This window comes from Arvicola amphibius, chromosome 12 (genome assembly GCF_903992535.2).
Source record: "Arvicola amphibius chromosome 12, mArvAmp1.2, whole genome shotgun sequence".
Lineage (NCBI taxonomy): Eukaryota > Metazoa > Chordata > Mammalia > Rodentia > Cricetidae > Arvicola > Arvicola amphibius.
Window position 1 is genome coordinate 67,466,700 of NC_052058.2, and position 17,114 is coordinate 67,483,813.

The 17,114-nt window shown below is 45.7% G+C and overlaps 1 non-coding gene across 1 annotated transcript; it reads left to right on the forward strand.

Annotated features, from left to right (window-relative positions):
• The first annotated feature begins 14,563 nt into the window (after positions 1-14,563).
• LOC119799581 lies at positions 14,564-14,669 on the forward strand. The gene has a single exon (XR_005282865.1). It is a non-coding gene; the product is annotated as a U6 spliceosomal RNA (small nuclear RNA).
• Positions 14,670-17,114: the final 2,445 nt, after the last annotated feature.

Genomic DNA, 17,114 nt, shown 5'->3' on the forward strand with positions numbered 1-17,114 from the left:
AGCCCATTTAAAAATAAAGTATTTTTAAAAATAAAAATGATTATAAAAAGTGATTTCTGCCATAGTTTGGATGTGTGCTGCGTGGCAGAGCCTCCATTACCCAAAGTAATCCCGACTAACTAGAATTACAATGGGGGAAGCGATAATGCGGGAGAGCTTTCTCTCCAGCTCTAGAGAAGTCAATAACACAGATGCCAGGAAACCTTAGAGGAGGGTTAAAGGGCGAATCGTTAGACTCTGGGAAGCACTTGTGGATGTGGGAGACATTTTACAAATATAGACCAGAAAACTGACATGATGAAATCCTACTAACAGCTCTGGCCTGACGGGAGACACTAGAGACAGGGTCCCCCTCCTTTAGCTACCAGTATTGAAACACTAGTCCCCAAGACACTGGCATTGCCCCAGGGGTCCCATGCTAAAGGAAAGGGAAGGCTGAAGCCCCGATGCCAGCCAGATGAGGAACTCGTCTCCCAGGATGAGGTTGTACACAATGACAAATTCTGCAACCAACTTGCAGGAAAGATTTCATCTAGACAAAGATGGATCAAAGGGTAGAACCTCGCCTTGACCCAGACTGCTCCATCCTGCATACTTCCTGTACCCTGCTTAAGCCCAAGCTTAATATCAGTACCCCAAAGATGGCTGGGGGGTCCCTGAATCCCTTTATTTGACCCTTTTTCCAATATGGTCACATTGAGTACATCCCCTTTCTCTAGTTTTCACTATTGTTTGTCTTTTGTATTGGTGTGTTGAGGATGGGTAGCTGAGAACAGCTCGGTAGGGTTGCCAGAGTTCAGGCTTTTACACGAAACGTCTCAATAACGTAACAGCTGTGGCGAAGGGATTCCATCTGAACACCAGGAAGCCCAAGTCTCCAAGAATAGTCTGGTAAACGCCTTTCCGAAAGAAGCAGAAGTTAACTTGAGAAAATGAGGCCCTCATTGGACAGAGCAGCAGTCAAGAGTCACATAATAAAGACAGGAAATAAGTAATCATTTCACTCATGTGTGTAAGAATCATTAAACAAAGGCAGCTTCTACTTGCCGAGCCCGTAACACGCTTTGAGCACAGTAAGAAATAATTATGAAAATGGTGTTGCTCACAACGTGCTGGGAATTACTTCAGTTCTCCGACAGTCCTAAGGATTCACCCCCATTTTAAATGGTGAAGAAAACTGAAGGGTGAACAGGAGAACTAATTCAAGATAAAAGCAGGTGATAAAGAACCCAAAAGCCTAAGCCAATTTATCTGACTCCAAAACCCACCTGTTAGTGGAGCTTCTTCTTTCTCTGTTTACTTATTTGGGGGGGGGGGCGGGATCAGTCACAGTACAATTCGCATGAGTCAGCTCTCTTTTTCTACAGTGTGGGTCCTAGGAATTGAACTAAGGTCTTCTGGCTTCACAGCAAGTGCCCTTACCCACTGGGCCATCTCATGAGCCCAAGGAATCAACTCAGAATCAAAAAGTGAATACAAAAGATTTAATAGCATAATAGTGTTAGGAAAAGCCAAGACTTTAGAAGTCATAAAGACAACAAAGATTATTGATTTCTTTGTTTCAGTGAGGAAGAGCCAAAGGAAGGCTAAACTGATGGTTTAGGGCAAGGACTGTTAGTGTTGTTATAATCTGCTGGCCTGGTCTATCACCTGGGTACCCTGACCCTTTAAGAGACAAGCCCCGCCCACTCGCAACCACCACCACCCCACACTCCCTACCCCCTCACCAGCCGGCTTGCACTATCTCTCTTTTGGCCTTTCTTCTGGAGAGGCAGCTTCTGCTTCTCTTCTTTCTTCTCCCCTTCCGCCTTCTTCCTTTCCCCTTCTCCTTCATAACCCACTAAATAAACTACACACAAACTCTCTCTGCGCGGCATATGTATCTGTATCTCACCCACAGGGTCTCCCACCCGCTAAGGGGACCCGCTGATGCCTCGGGTGACCCACTGATGCCCCTCGTGGGACCAGCCTCGGGTCACCTGCCTGTATTTATAAATGATAACAAGTTTGACAGTTTGACAGTACAAAATACTAGAAAATGCTAGACACCAACTAGGGATCATACAAACAAGTACCATCTGATACTTATGTGCATTTTGATGGACTTCCAAAATCAATAATGTAGTGTAGCTTGATCTGAGAAAACGTTTTGGCCAAGGAGCTACCATATTCTCACGGGGAAGACGGCAAAACCCGGGGCGACTCCCTGACTCACTAAGCACCTGAGATTCGAAGAGCTTAAATGAAGCATGTTGGGGTAAAGGAGAGGTAAACCCTCTGTGCTCTTTGGCCCCTGAAACTGTTGTCTGAAAACACATCATTGCGCTTGCTTACAAATGGCCTCAAGTTGATTCAAGAGGCAGAAGTATTTGGCAAGCCGAAGCTAGCAAGACAAAGTTTGATACGTATCTCTACATTTCTCCCAGCCAAGAATCATTTGTTCTAGTACAAGATGAAGGAGGTGTGTTTGGTTCTTAGTACATACACAGGCGCGCATGCGTGCACACACACACACACACACACACACACACACATACACACTGTTCTAGAGGCATGTTCTTGAAGGGATATTGGAAACAATATCAGAAAACAACAGACAACAAGGACAGAACCCAACAAGGGTCTCCATATCTGGCTGTTTGCAGATACATGGCAACCCAAAATAAGAAAGAAAGTATTGGCACTATATCTACAGCACATATTCTTTATTTTGAAGTAATTTTTTTTGAGGAAGGGTTTCTCTGTAGCTTTGGCTGTCCTGGAACTCATTCTGTAGACCAGGCTGGCCTCCAACTCAGAACTGGGATGGGATTAAAGGTGTGCGCCACCACCTCCCAGCTTTGAAGCAATATTTTTAATTAAGAATAAAAAATTAAGCCGGGCTGTGGTGGCACCCACCTTTAATCCCAGCCTTTAATCCAGAGGCAGTAGATCTCTGTGAGTTCAAGGCCAGCCTGATCTACGAGAGATAGTTCCAGGACAGGCTCTAAAACTACAGCAAAACCCTGTCTCGAAAAACAAAAAGATTAAAAAAATTACTCAAAGATCTCCAACAAATGAAAAACTGTTGTTGGAAGGTACCTTGCTAGTGTTGCATTGATGCAACAAGAGTAACTGAGATAAGCAACTTAAAAGGAATGTGTGCTTTGGGGTTGTAGCTACAGAAGAGAGCTAGCAGATGGGGGTTTTAAAATAGTGATCACACATGAAGAGAAGGGACTGGGCTGTCTCTAAAAGGCTTACAGAAAGCCCCCTCCATGCCACATGGGCAGGTCAGAGTCCTATGGTACAAACTGACCTCTGGGGTACCTTTCAGGAGGGAATAAGGGAATGGTTGTTCTTTAGAAGTAACCACGGGATAAAAACCTAAAATCTCTCTCTCTCTCTCTCTCTCTCTCTCTCTCTCTCTCTATATATATATATATATATATATATATATATACACATAAACTTGTGACTGACTCTGGCCTAGGGCTTTGACTGACCATGGTTGAGGCCTCAGGCACGTCTGAACCTGGCCAGGGTTGAATGGAAGTTAATCTGCACATGACTAAAGAGATTGCTGGGAGCAGGAGATAAAGTCCCCAATTAGATGCCCACTCTTTTAGTTACTGGTGGAACAGCCAGTCAAACATTTACCTGCTGGTGAGGCTGTACAAAAGCCAGTCACTCAAAATCACTGATGGGCACGCTCAGTGATACAGAAAGCCACATAAAACCCAGCAATTTCATGCTTGGGCATCCATCTCAGAAACCTATAAAATAACTGATTTGCTTTTAACAATCAAAAACCGGAAATAAAGCCTGCAGTTGTGGCACAGCTCTACTGCAGTCTAGCTACTTGAAAGGCTGAGGCCGAAGGATCATAAATCTAAGGCTTGCCTGAACTAAACGAAGAGATCAAAGCCAGCTGGTACAATTTAACACACCCTTGACTTAAACACAAATATTGAAGAGGGCTGATGACTGACTGGTAGGGAGCTTCTCTGGCGTGTGTACGGTCATGGATTTGATCTCCAGCACCGAAAAGCACAGTAAAACTAGATACAACCCAGGCATCCTGTGAGGAAAGAATGGTCCCACATGCTGTACTGTGGCCACACCATGGAACACTAGCCATGAGACATCAAACCATTTCCACAAATCCCCAAAGAATTAGAGAATTATTCAGAGTACAAAAGCCAATCCAAAGGTCACATAACAGATGATTTTATTGGTGTCATTTTTCTTGACATGATAAATTTTTAGAAACAGAGAATAGAATAGTAACTTCCATAGTTCATGAACTGGGGGTAAGAGTCTATTAAAAGACAACATGCGTGGACAGACACCTCAGTAGTTAAGAGTGTTTCTTGCTCATCCAGAGGACCTGAGTTCAGTTCTCTATGACTTGTAGCTATACAAGACTGCAATTATCTTGAAATAAAAAAAGGTTTTAATTTTTTTCCAAGCTGGAGGTGGGGAGATAAAGGTAGGAGTCTGGGAGGACAGTGGACAATCCAGTAAAACTCCCCAGGAAGTCATGTCCTAATGAAGAAGAATCCAGGGACACAGACAATGACCAGTCAGAGCTTGAGATCCAAAAGAGCAGGAATTGCATCTACCTAGTGCATGGCTGGGCCCTTGCTGTCTCAGCCACACTGCTTGTCATAGCAGGGTACTTGGGACCGGAGGTCACCTCCATCTAAATATAGCATGCACATATTGAGGAACTATGAGCTACCCAATATGCTTACTTGATCAGCTTTGAATACAAGCGATTTATCCAAAAATTCTCGTGACTCCATTGTGCTCTTGAGTTCAATTTAACAGGAGGGTCCTTGGCTACACAGAGCTTAAAGTCAGCCTTGAGTACACTGGAGAACACTCTTTCAAAAATGCAAAAGAAAAGAAAAAATTAGCCGGGTGTGGTAGTGCATGCCTTTAATTTAATCCCAGCACTCAGGAAGCAGAGGTAGGCAGATCTCTATGAGTTCCAGGCCGCCACGCCCAGTTTGTAACCAGCTCCCTTGAGACAGAACACCTCTCCTAAATGTCTTGTGCATGCAAAGAGAAGTTGGGAGATTTTTTTAATATTTTTATTTTATTGCGTGTGTATGGGTCTTGCACCTGCATGTATGTCTGTGTATCGCATGCATACCTAGTACCTAGAAGAGGGTGTCTGATGTCCTGGAATTGAAGTTACAGACAATTGTGAGGCACCATGTGAGTGCTGGGAATTAAACTCAAGTCCTCTGGAAGAGCAACTGGGAAGTTTGTTTGTTTGTTTGTTTGTTTGCTTGCTTGCTTGTTTTTAAACATTTTTCATAAATTATTAAGCACACAAATTCAAAATGCATTTATTTTCTGTAACCCAAGGGGCTCAAGTCCCTAACAATGTCAGGGCAACTGTTGCTAGTGGGTAAACTGTACCTTCCATTTGGAGATGCATCTGTACCTGAGGATACTTCAGAAGCATACTGGAAGTGTACACATGTACTTTTCAAACAGGTAAAGATTTCGGTATCTCAGTTCCTGAAAAGAGGTGGTTTTTGTTTGTTTGTAAGATATTGAAAGACAGCACCAAGCAAAGGGAACCCCAGTTTTCCTGGCACTGGAAGCTGGGGTGTGCCAGGTCGGATATGAACAGATCTTGGCCACTGGGGGGGGGGGAGAGAACTGAGATGTGTAAACGGTGGGACTGGAGAGATAGCTCAGCAGGTGAGAACACTGTTTTCACAAGCAGGAGGCTCCGTGTGACAAGTCAGCTGTAGTTACAGGAGAAGCTGGTTACAGAGCTGGGGCAGGGTGGCAGAGACGAGAGGACCCCAGGGCTTGCTGGCTGCTGCCTAGCTCCAGGTTCAATGAGAGACCGTCTCCAGGGAATAAAGTTGGAAAGTGATAGAACAGGGGACACGTGGCATCCTCCTCTGGCTTTGCCCTCTGCACATGGACACACACCCCCAAACACACATGCATGCACACATCCCTAACCCCAGGCTTGCACATCTTTCATTGAGTAGAGAAGATGTTTTATTTCTAGAACCTTGACTACAGAGGACTCTGGGAGGCACACTGCTCCCAGTCTCTTCTCCCTCAGAAGGAGCCTGGGTCCAGTAAGACAATCCACACACTGAATTAAAGGTTGTGTCCCAGGGACTGAGCTATGAACTCTATGCTAGGCTTACCGCCCAGCACTCAGTGAGGCAGGTGCAAGCGAGGAAGCAAAGCCCAAAGAAAGGTCCTATGTATCCCAGTCACAGAGTAAAGAGTGAGACTGGATGGATGATCCTATCTTACTCTGAGCCAAGCTCTCAACCGTCAGTCACCTCCTCTCCCCTCAACTAAACTAGGGTATGGCCACATCTCCCGGTGGTTACTGGAAGAGCTCACTTATGGGATTAGACAGAGAGCTAAACCTAGAACGCTTTGGTCTCACCACTGACTGCTTCGCCTTCTGCGTCAGGAGGTAGGAAGCTGACTGAGCTCAGGGGAAGGCATGCTCACTGTGCAGGGCGAGGCAGAGCCGTGTGTACACAACAAGTCGGAGCTGTGGCTAGAATCTAGGGGAAAGGGCACTTTGCTGATTTGGATCTGTGCCAGCCCTTCCTACTCCTACAAAAAGGCTGCCAGCATTGACGCAGACTGCCCTAACGAGGAAAAGGACTGACTGATCCACCCAAGAAACACATCTTTCTTCAGCAGACAATACAAACATATCCTAGAGAAAAAACACATACCCTGTTAAGTCAAGCGCGCTGTGGCCTGTGATAATGGCTCTTGAGTGTGCTGACAGCTGATAACCGCAGACGCTAGGCTCGGCAGAAGCAGCATGTCACCACCACCACCCCCCACACAGCACACAGTGACTGTGCAGGTTCTCAGACATCTACCAGGGAAAGTGCTTTGCCCCACTCTGTCTTAGATGCTGGGTGCAATCTCAGAAGCTCTTGGGAAATCTCACTTTCTAGAATGTTTACTGAGGCCTGAATTTGGACTGGAGACACTAGAGTTGGTAAACATGCACACAGCACACACACACACACATTCATACTCACATATACACACACACTTGCACACACAGAGACCATGTAAACGCTGGCAGAAACAGAAATATATTCACCACAGATAGACACAACACACAGTAACACTCATACCACACAGAAACATGAACACACAAATATACACAGTCATAGACCACACCCACAAGCCCACAGCACTCAAACATACCAGACATAGAGAGAAACATATTACACACATAACACATATATGCTGTTTGTATCACATGCAGATACCATAGAGACACACAGATAAATATTTCACACATGTTATATATGCTACATCACCACAAAATACACTGTACACACCCCACAGCAAACATATTGAGACAAAATGTCTCACTGTAACCATATGACACAAAGCTTTGGTTTGTGAGCTATGAATATGGGAGATAAGTGTAAAAAACAGTAAAAAAAATGAAAATGAGCAAAAATGTTATAAACATGTCGGGCAGTGGTGGTGCACGCTTGTTATTCTAGTACTCAGGAAGCGGAGACAAGCATTTCTCTGTGAGTCCAAGGCCAGCCTGGTCTACAAGAGCTAGTTCCAGAATAGCCAGGGCTGTTACACAGAGAAACCCTGTCTTGAAAAAAAACAAACCAAAACAAAACAAAATAATAAAAAAAAAGTTATAAATACCAAGGAATAGGCCTGTAATGTGTGTCCTGTTCTAACAGTGATCTTTTGTTGCTGTCTTGTTTTTCCAAGACCGAGTATCTCTGTGTAGCCCTGGATGTCCTTGAACTTGCCATGTAGACCTGGCTAGCCTCAAACTCAGAGATCTGACTGCTTCTCCTCTGGAGTGCTGGGATTAAAGGCCTGTGCCACCACCACCTGGCTCTAACAGTAACTTTTTTTTTAAACGATGGTTCTTCAGTTCTAGAGCACTCACTGCGGGGCTGAATTTTTCATGCTGGACCGTATCTGCGGAGTCTCTAGCGTTATCTCCCACCCCGCAGTCTAACCTATGTATCCCTTATAGAAGCAGCCCTGCCTAGCCTCTACAGTGCCTACTTGGACAGAGTTTGCCACCTCCTCCCGTTTCCCCCTCCTGCACCCTCTCTGCCCAAGTCAGGAAAGTCCCGCGGTGCTTGCCTCACAGTATGAACAGGGAAGTTCAAGGACCTGATGCTGACCATAGACATCAACTTCCCAGAATCCTGAGTCAGTCGAAGTACGTCACAGTTTAACTCTACGTGCCTAGGGGGCGCTCCTGCCCAGGAATTGAAAATCTTAACTGTTCCCTTTCAAGATCCGGAACAGAAGGGCTAGAAATTAAACTTAAGGGAGCCAGCAGGTGAGATTGATAGCTGGAGGCTATTAATCAAGAGCAGGTGGGTTGGTTGTGAATATACCTCCAAAATCTACTGCCTTTCTGAACTTTAAAGCTAGAGGAGACCACGGGGGACATCCAGTACACCATCCCTGTCTCCCAGATGCTGAATCTGACATCGGAAGATGGAAGTCATATACTTACAGTCCAAACTACTTTGAAGCAATCGTGTGACCGCAAATGTCAAAGTCACCCTTTGATGGAGCGGTGGGTACCATTTTGATCTTCCAGTCACTTCGTATTTTTCCACTAGTCCAAGATTGGGGATAGTTTTCTGACGATGACATTTTACTGGAGAATTAAGGACTTTGTATTTTATTAAAAGGATGTGGAAGGGCGCACAAAAGGCATATGATGCTCCATACAAGTGTGCATTCCCTTAAGAGCCCTAAAAGTGAAAAATTCCAAATTTAAAAACGCATTACAATGGGATTGTTTCCTTCAAAAATGTGTCCTTAGGGGAGTTTTGGGTTTTTGCTTGTCTGGTTGGTTGGTTGGTTGGTTTGGTTTGATCTGGTTTTTCAAAACAGGGTTTCTCTGTGTAGCCTTGGCTGTCCTGGATCTAGCTCTATAGACCAGGCTGACCTAGAACTCAGAGATCCACCTGCCCCTGCCTCCTCAGTGCTGGGATTATAAGTGTGTGCCACCATACCCAGCTTCTCACGACATTTTTCCACTCTGAATTTTTCATGAAAAAAATAAAAGTGAAACTCACAAAAATGATGCTGATTGTGTATGAATTTATGCACCCTTTTGGCACCCTCATAATTTGCAAACTATGTGTGTTAATGTTTTTATTCGTTTATTTATTTAAACAGTGACAAGTAGAGATATTCATGGAACAGTATTATTGAATCGGTCCTATGTTTCATTCTAGTTCCTAGTGCGTAAGAGTCCCTGAGCTAGGCTGGGCAATGGTGGTGCAGGCCTTTCATCCCAGCATTTGGGAGGCAGAGGTAGGCGGATCTCTGTGAGTTCTAGGCCAGTCTGTTCTACAGAGAGAGTTCAAGGACAACCTAAAGCTACACAGAAGAAACCCTATCTCAAAACAACAACAACAACAAAAAACTTACTTTAAAAAAAAAGGAAGAAAGAAAAAGAAGAGAGAGAGTCCCTGAGCCTCTGTGAGCCCCTGTCTCCTCTTCTAGACACTAATAGGTCTGGACCTGATGGGTTGTGGACTCTGCCAGCAAAGTAACCCACAGTAGGAATACTGAAACCCCATGGTGTGGAAGTCACTCTAGGCTGACAGGCTTGCTGCCATCTTCCTCTTTGGAGCCAGATTACTCTCCTTCTCAGGGGCACAGTTCTATAGAATAGAATAGAATAGAATAGAATAGAATAGAATAGAATAGAATAGAATAATACTATTCATCATTTAGGTACACTGACATATTAAATAAAACGAGAATACAATGTGTCTTGACATTACCCGTTCCATCACAGGTGCTCGATCGTCCTCACTATCCCTCCCAGCATCGCTGTTTGCCTGTTTGACACCTACGTTCACATTATAGAGAACTCACCAACTGAGCCTAGTGGCATCCACCTGTACTGTCACACCTGGAAGGCTTTGAGAACAACCTGAGCTACATAGTGGATCCTTGCCTTAAAAGAAAGAAAGAAAGAAAGAAAGAAAGAAAGAAAGAAAGAAAGAAAGAAAGAAAGGAAGGAAGGAAGGAAGGAAGGAAGGAAGGAAGGAAGGAAGGAAGGAAGGAAGGAAGAATGAATAGGAATACACAGTATCCTTCTGCCCCAAGCTATCAGCCTGGGTGTGTGGAGTGGAGGACTTGGGCTCCTGCAGCCACAGAAAGCCTTTTAGTTTCCTTGTCGCTGGAGCCAGGATGCTAGAGAGGCCCTGCACACACACTCCAGCCTTAGATGGTGGCTCTCAGGAGCAGGTTTTCACCGACTGTCCCCCTGGGTTTGATTTTGTTTTGTTTCTTGTGTCTTTATCTTTGCTCTTCGTATTCATTCATTGCTTCAGTTCTCAGCCGGATTCCCTTGGCCGCCTCTCCCTTCACCTGTGCTACCGTTTCCTGCCTGAGTATCCCTCAGCTCCCCTCCCCCCCACCCTCCCCTCTGGGTAATCCCTCAGGGGGCTCAGCTGTCCTCATGGAAATTTTTCTAACCCTTGACCATTATTGCTATTTGTTTTCATAGCACCTTGTGCTTCACCTTCCTCTTACAATACCATTACATAAGGCTTCTGCTGCCTGTTAGTCTGCCTCCCCCTCCAGGCTGGAAAGCTCCTGGAAGCAGGGAGTTTCTTTACTTGGTTCCATAGCAATCACAGGGGCTCTACGAATGGGAAAAATGGAGTAAATGGATGGGTAATGAACGAATAAATGATTCCTAGAGGTCACCGCCATCTACGTGAGGTGACGTGAGTGGCAGGTTTGTTCTTTCCATGTGGAGTTTCACCGTTGCTCTTTTCTATGGGATTCCTCCAGATTTTCTTTCCTCTCCATGCCTAAAGGAATGAATTGGTTTATTAACAGTCCTGATTCAAACTTTAGCTTAAACAGTCATCATGCACAATGCCTTCAGTGTGCTCCCTGAGTGTATCCCATCTACTTTAGAGCAGCCTATACAATTGTCAAAGGAGCAGGAGCTGCTGATAATCAGCTCAGGGGAGGGTCTCTGGTGGCAATCTTTTCAGGCAACAAATCACATTTAATAAGATCCCGTGTTCACCCTGTCGGGGTCCCCCTTGCCTCAGTGAGCCCCCAGTTAATCCAGTAAACAGGTAGCCAGGTATGAAGTCTTTAATCCCAACTCATGCTTAACTAGATCATTCTCTTTCACTTTGATGGCTTCTGCTCTTCGAGCTAGAAAAACAAAGTGCAGAACTGTGGGCTCCTCCTGGATTGGGGCTCAGCCCATTTTCCTTACTCTTCTGTTTGCATGGGTCTTCTTAATGGAACACCAGCACAAAGGCCACTCGCCTGGGCGATCAGTAGTTTTCCTCTTCCAGGCCCGGCTGACTAAGAATCAGGTTGAATAGCCACAGGCAGTTGTATAGGAAATATTTTCCAAAATAATCTTCTGAGTTCTGCTGAGTTTGGGTCAGCCCTCGGGCTTCCTGACAATGTAGCTTTGTTCCCGTTTCCTCCTGATACCTGATCAGGCACTGTGTGATTGTGCTGAGCAGACGCCCTTGTCCACTCCACAAACCCCCAGAGGTATACTGTCATTATGAAGAAAACAATGGCCCAGCCTCGTGCATGGAGGGTATATATTCAAGGATGCAGTGTTTAATTCCCCTGCTTCCATGAATAGTCTTCAAGATGAATGGCTTCAACATTCCTGATTCTCTTTTTCCCCGCCTTAAATAGCATATCAAAGTCCTCCCACTTCAGCCCAAGTAGTGCTTATTACAGGAATTCAGATGTCTCGGGAAGGGGTTGTGACTGAAAGGTGGGGCAAGAGTCACTTGAGAAGGAGATTTTGGGGTCAGCATAGATCTTTCCACAGAACAGAGGCCAGTTTCCCAGACATCGGCAAAGCCCTCCCCTAGTCCCAGGGAAAGAGAGCTCCTGACTGCAGGGACAACAACCCGTTGATGTCTAGAAGCTACAGGGGATATTAACTGTGTGACCGATGAACACCCGGTGCAAAGGGTGGCTGACACAAGGAAGAAGTCCTGTTCCTCTGTACTAATGTCGAGGCATTTGAGGCATACCGAGCTCTGAGAGTAACTTCTCATTGGTCTGTAGCTTGGGGACACTGGCACTGGCAGGCATCTGCGCCATCAGGAATGTTATGGCAACAGCACTGTTAGGGACCCTTAAGTAACATGACTTCTTGGGCAGTGAATGTCAATAAGAGGGGCATAGTTAATGAGGAACCATGGCAGAGGTCATATGGAGTCACATGACCACAAGTAAGGGTTCCTCAAGGAGTTCAAGAAATGAATTGAGGAGAGAGATCTCACAGCAGTGGTAGAGGGTCATAGGAACACAAGCCAGCAAATGCCAGGGTTAGTGTGACTCTGTTGGAACCCAAATCAGCTGTGGAACTGACAGGACACAGGCAATAAGATGTCAGTGCCAAGAAGGATCTCGGAGTTTATCTAGGCAAAAATCCCAGATGGTTCAAGTACAGATAACAAGAAAAAAACAGGTTTAGCTACCTGTTCTGGTTTCTTGGCCAGCCAACAATCTCGGGAGGGCGGGAGCGGTTCCTCTTGGCCAAGCCTATGAGACAGGTGAACACCTGACTTTCCATAAAATGTCCATAAGGTACTGAAGCCTTCTGCTCTCTGTGGGGAGGAGGGGTCCTCCAGCTGTATATCACTCAGAAGAAAGTCCAGGACCCCTTCAGTCGAATGGCACCATAACAGAGTCTGCACACCTTCGGAAGGAGTTTGAGGGTAGATCCTGCCCAGCACACATTGCCAGAAGGTAGAGTTTCAACTGCAAGGCCGGAAGATGTGGAGTCTCATAGAAAAAGAATATTATGGAGCTGAAGAGGCAGATTGGTTGGTGAAGTGCCTGCTGCCCGAGTACAAGGGTCTGAGCTTGATCCCAGGACCCATGTAATACACTGTGCCTGGTGGCTTTCTCTGACGGTGGCTCCCACTAATCATCCCAGCACGGGCAGCTGGGAATAAGTGGATCTCTGAGGATTGCTGATAGCCAGCCTAGCCTAATTGGTGAGTTCCAGGTCCGATGGGAAAAAAATCTGTCCCCCAACAAGACAGATAGCTCTTAAAGAATGATGCCTGAGACTGACCTCCGGTTGGCACAGGCATGTGCACATGTGTACTGCACACAAACATTGCATACATGCACACACATACATATATGAATATTAGCTGGACTGGTGTCCAATCTGTTCACCTATATGTTCTTATCTTCACAAGCAAAGTTGAGTCTCTATATAATCCTAAGTACGGTCTGTCAGAAACTAGAGCATCAGACCCCCACCCCACCCCACCACCCCCCCCCTCTCTCTCTCACACACACACACACACACACACATCAATAAGTGGTTTGTTTGGGTCTTACAGGGGCTGTTGCTTGTTAGTTGGTTTGGTTTGTTTTTTGTTTGTTGGTCTGTTTGTTTTAATAAAAGAAAATTATCTTCTCTGCCAGCTCTGTTCATTTACTTTTGCCATTGTCTGAGGCGACTTGAAGCTGTGTGGTTCGGTTGTTTAATGTTGCAATCTGTCGGCTCTAGCTTCCCCAAGGTGAAACGAACTGACCCCTTATCCACCAACTCTTAACAGTAGAAGTAAGATAGGCTTTTATCAGGCCACGTTCCGGCAAAGGAGAGGAACACAACGTCCCTCCCTCGTGTCCTCATGTGAGAGTCTGCATCTTCAAAGCTCAAGCTTCCTGTGGGAGGCCACGCTGACCGCATGGGAAACAGACTCTTCAGAGCCACAACTCTGCTGAGATCGGGAAGGGCTGAGAGAGAGCAAAAGTCTTCCCAGCCACCCACGAGCCCTCACCCACCTACCCCCCACTCAAAGCCAGGGCAGAAAACCTGGTGAGAGCTCAGCCTTCAAGGCTGTAGAAATGTCCAGAGAGTGCTTGGTCTTACAGCGGATCACAGAGCCCTCTCTCAGACCTCTCTGTAGTTTGGGGCTGCTGCACTTTACCAGGTTTTATACTTTAAAGTGTTAACAAGGGGCTGGGGGGGGGAAGGCTTGGTGTGCAAAGGGCTTGCTGCACAGGTGTGGGTGCCTGAATGCCCATCGCCAGCAAGAACAGCAAACCCTAACACCAGCTATGGACAGTGGAGGCCAGCGACTGAGGGAGCAGACCTCCCCGTCAGGCTAGTCGAGCTGAAATGACTAGCTCCAGGGTCAGAGAGAGCACCCCGCCTGTTGCTCTGGGTGCTGCTGGGGAGAGGCTTCAGCAGGCAAAGGGCCTTCCTTCACACAACTGCATTCTGTCTCAAGAAGCAAGGTTTTAAAAGGGCAGATGTGGTAGTGTACATCAGCCATCCCAGCACTCTGATGCTGAGACCAGAGGTGGGGACAAGAGGGTTGGGAGGAAGCACACGGGCCAGCTAGCCCGAGGTTTGTAGCTACTGCCAGGCAGCAATAGGCAGACAGCCTCGACAAGGTGGGAGAAGAGAACCAGCTGCCTAAAGCTGTCCTCTGCCCTCCCCATGTATGCCACAGCACAATGCACCCCCCATAACATATCAGTAGTACATTTTAATTAAAAAGAATAGGCAGTGCTCATTTGGCAGCACATAATACTAATATTGAACAATGCAGAGAGTATTCACATGGCCCCTCCTCAAAGATGACACCAAGTTTATAAAAGCGTCCCATATGAAAAAGAAAAAGGTGGATATCAATAGAAAAGGATGCAGGCATGGATCTTGTCTCAGGTAAGCACACACATAATATCTACGAGAGAGAGAGAGAGAGAGAGAGAGAGAGAGAGAGAGAGAGAGAGAGAATGAGCTTTGAGCCTCATCTACATGGAAATAATGAGAGTTGGAATCTGAGGGAGGAAGAGTGAAATCTAAATCTGAAGCACAGAGGGAGCTGCAGAAATCAAGGGCAGTTTCAGGCAACTGAAGACCACTGTTAAACGTAAGGATAATTCATTAGCCTGAAAACTGCCAGGAAGGTTTTCTCTGTCTTGATCATATGTATGTATGTGTGTGTGTGTGATACACACACACACACACACACACACACACACATATATATATATATATATATATATATATCATTCTGGGTACATTTTCCTATATTTAAAGTATCAAAACGATTCCTCCCCCCCCCCCCTTTTTTGCAGAAGAATAACAACAACGAAAAGGACTTCTTTGGAATGCTAATAAATATTTTGATTTTATTTTGTTGTTGTTTTGTTTCGTTTTAAAACCAGTGTTTTCTATTTTCCCAGAGCCTGTTTCCCCACGATGTCTTTTTGTTTCTCTTTAATGCTTTTTTTTCAATCTTCTCACCAAAATGGAATCACAACGCCTTATACTAAGTACCTGCACTACTTGCAGATACTTTTAAAGGTGCTTTACTAAGTACTCCGCCCAAACAATGCAAAGACCCCTGCCTCTCTATCCCCGTACCTGCTCTGTCTCCTCCAGAGGACGGCAGCCTAGCACATCACCTGGCGGGTAGTAAACAGTGAACTATCTGCCCACTGAACAATCCCCAGGCACTCCATCGATAGGCTAGCCCCTCGCCGAACATTCGAGTTAGACTGACATTTTAAGGAAAGCAATGGAAGAGGAGCAGTGAGATTTTCTGTCTTTAGAAATGTCCCTAAAGCAACGCAGCTAAATTTCAGCCCGCAGATTCATAACCTCTGAAAGATAGTGTGATACAGTTAATCCCAGTTGCCATACAAGAAACAAGACTGACGTTCAGTCACACAGAAGTTAACTGCTGGCTCAGAACCAGCCCAGGTAACCCCCCAAGTAGACAGCTGTCTCCAAAGAACTCAGCCAATACAGAGTAGGCAGTCAGTGGGTTGTGAGGGGTATGCCATAGAACTTTCCTGAATGTCTTATTTGTTTTGCATACCTGAGACTGGATGCTATATAATGGGATTTTCTTTTTTTTTTTTTTTCTCCCTCTTCTGTCTAGAGACAGAAGACCCAAGGCTAGGGCATTGGCATCAGGCAATGGGCATGCTGGGTCATCCTATGGTAGAAGGATGAAGGGCAGAAGAAGAAAGGAGAGATGAAGGAGAAATGAACACTATCATTTTTATAAGGAACCCACTTTCTGCGGTAGCATCATTTAAGAGGGTGATGCCCTCAGGATGCAAATAACTCTCATTAGACCCCGCTGTGCTGAGGACCACATCAAAGGCACATGACTTCTGGGAAATGCATTCAAAGCATTCAAACCAAACTAGGGACCATGTCCTTCCTCCCCATCCCATCCGTCCTTCCTTTCTGCACACCCCACTGACCAATACTGACACCTCTCCTATGGTCCAGAGAGTGGGAGCCACCCTGATGGAGTGGGAAGAGAAATGTAAACAAGAAAGGCTGCGTACAAGGCTGGGAGTGAAACAGATGAAAGGAAGTGTGCCAGAGAGGCAGAGCTCTTTGCAGTTCTCGGATTTCACTGGGGGGAGACACGGGGAACCTGGGAACCTTTAGCGTTTCAGTCAGTCAGCCTTGGCTCCACTCCATGGAATGTTCACTCCGGGTCTGCCAGGACCCCTTTAGTACATCTCTTGCTCAGACGGGGATCTGTAGTTCATCGTCCCTCCTATTAATTTGGAGTCAGAAGACTGTTCTGTATCGCTATCGCTGACATCGCCAGCACCATCGCCGCAAACATGAGCATCACCCAGTGGCTGGCAATTCAGAGTTTGTACATTGTGTTCATAACCACTTCTCATTCATGCCCACACCAGTGACCTCTCCGTTGCTGGGCTGCTGCGCAGTGAAATGACCGCATTCGCCTTGAGCCCTGGGAGTGGAAATTTTTAATCGGGTGAGAATAAAGATGAGGCCAGACAGAATACTGTTGAATACCCTGGGAAAGAGAGACCCCTCGGAGATTTGTCTGAGTTTGCTGAGGTCACTTTGTGGACATTTCTGATATCATCTTGCTACTGGGATAAGAATGGTAACCAAAATAAAAATATGGATACTCGTGATGAAGATAATAATAATTTGCTAAATTTTCCCTTTGTGAAATAGAATTGAGACCCGTGGGTCAAATTACATATGAAATAAATGAAACACAGACAGCAAGAGCCATAAATACAGATAAATGTTTTAGCTCTTTGAAAAA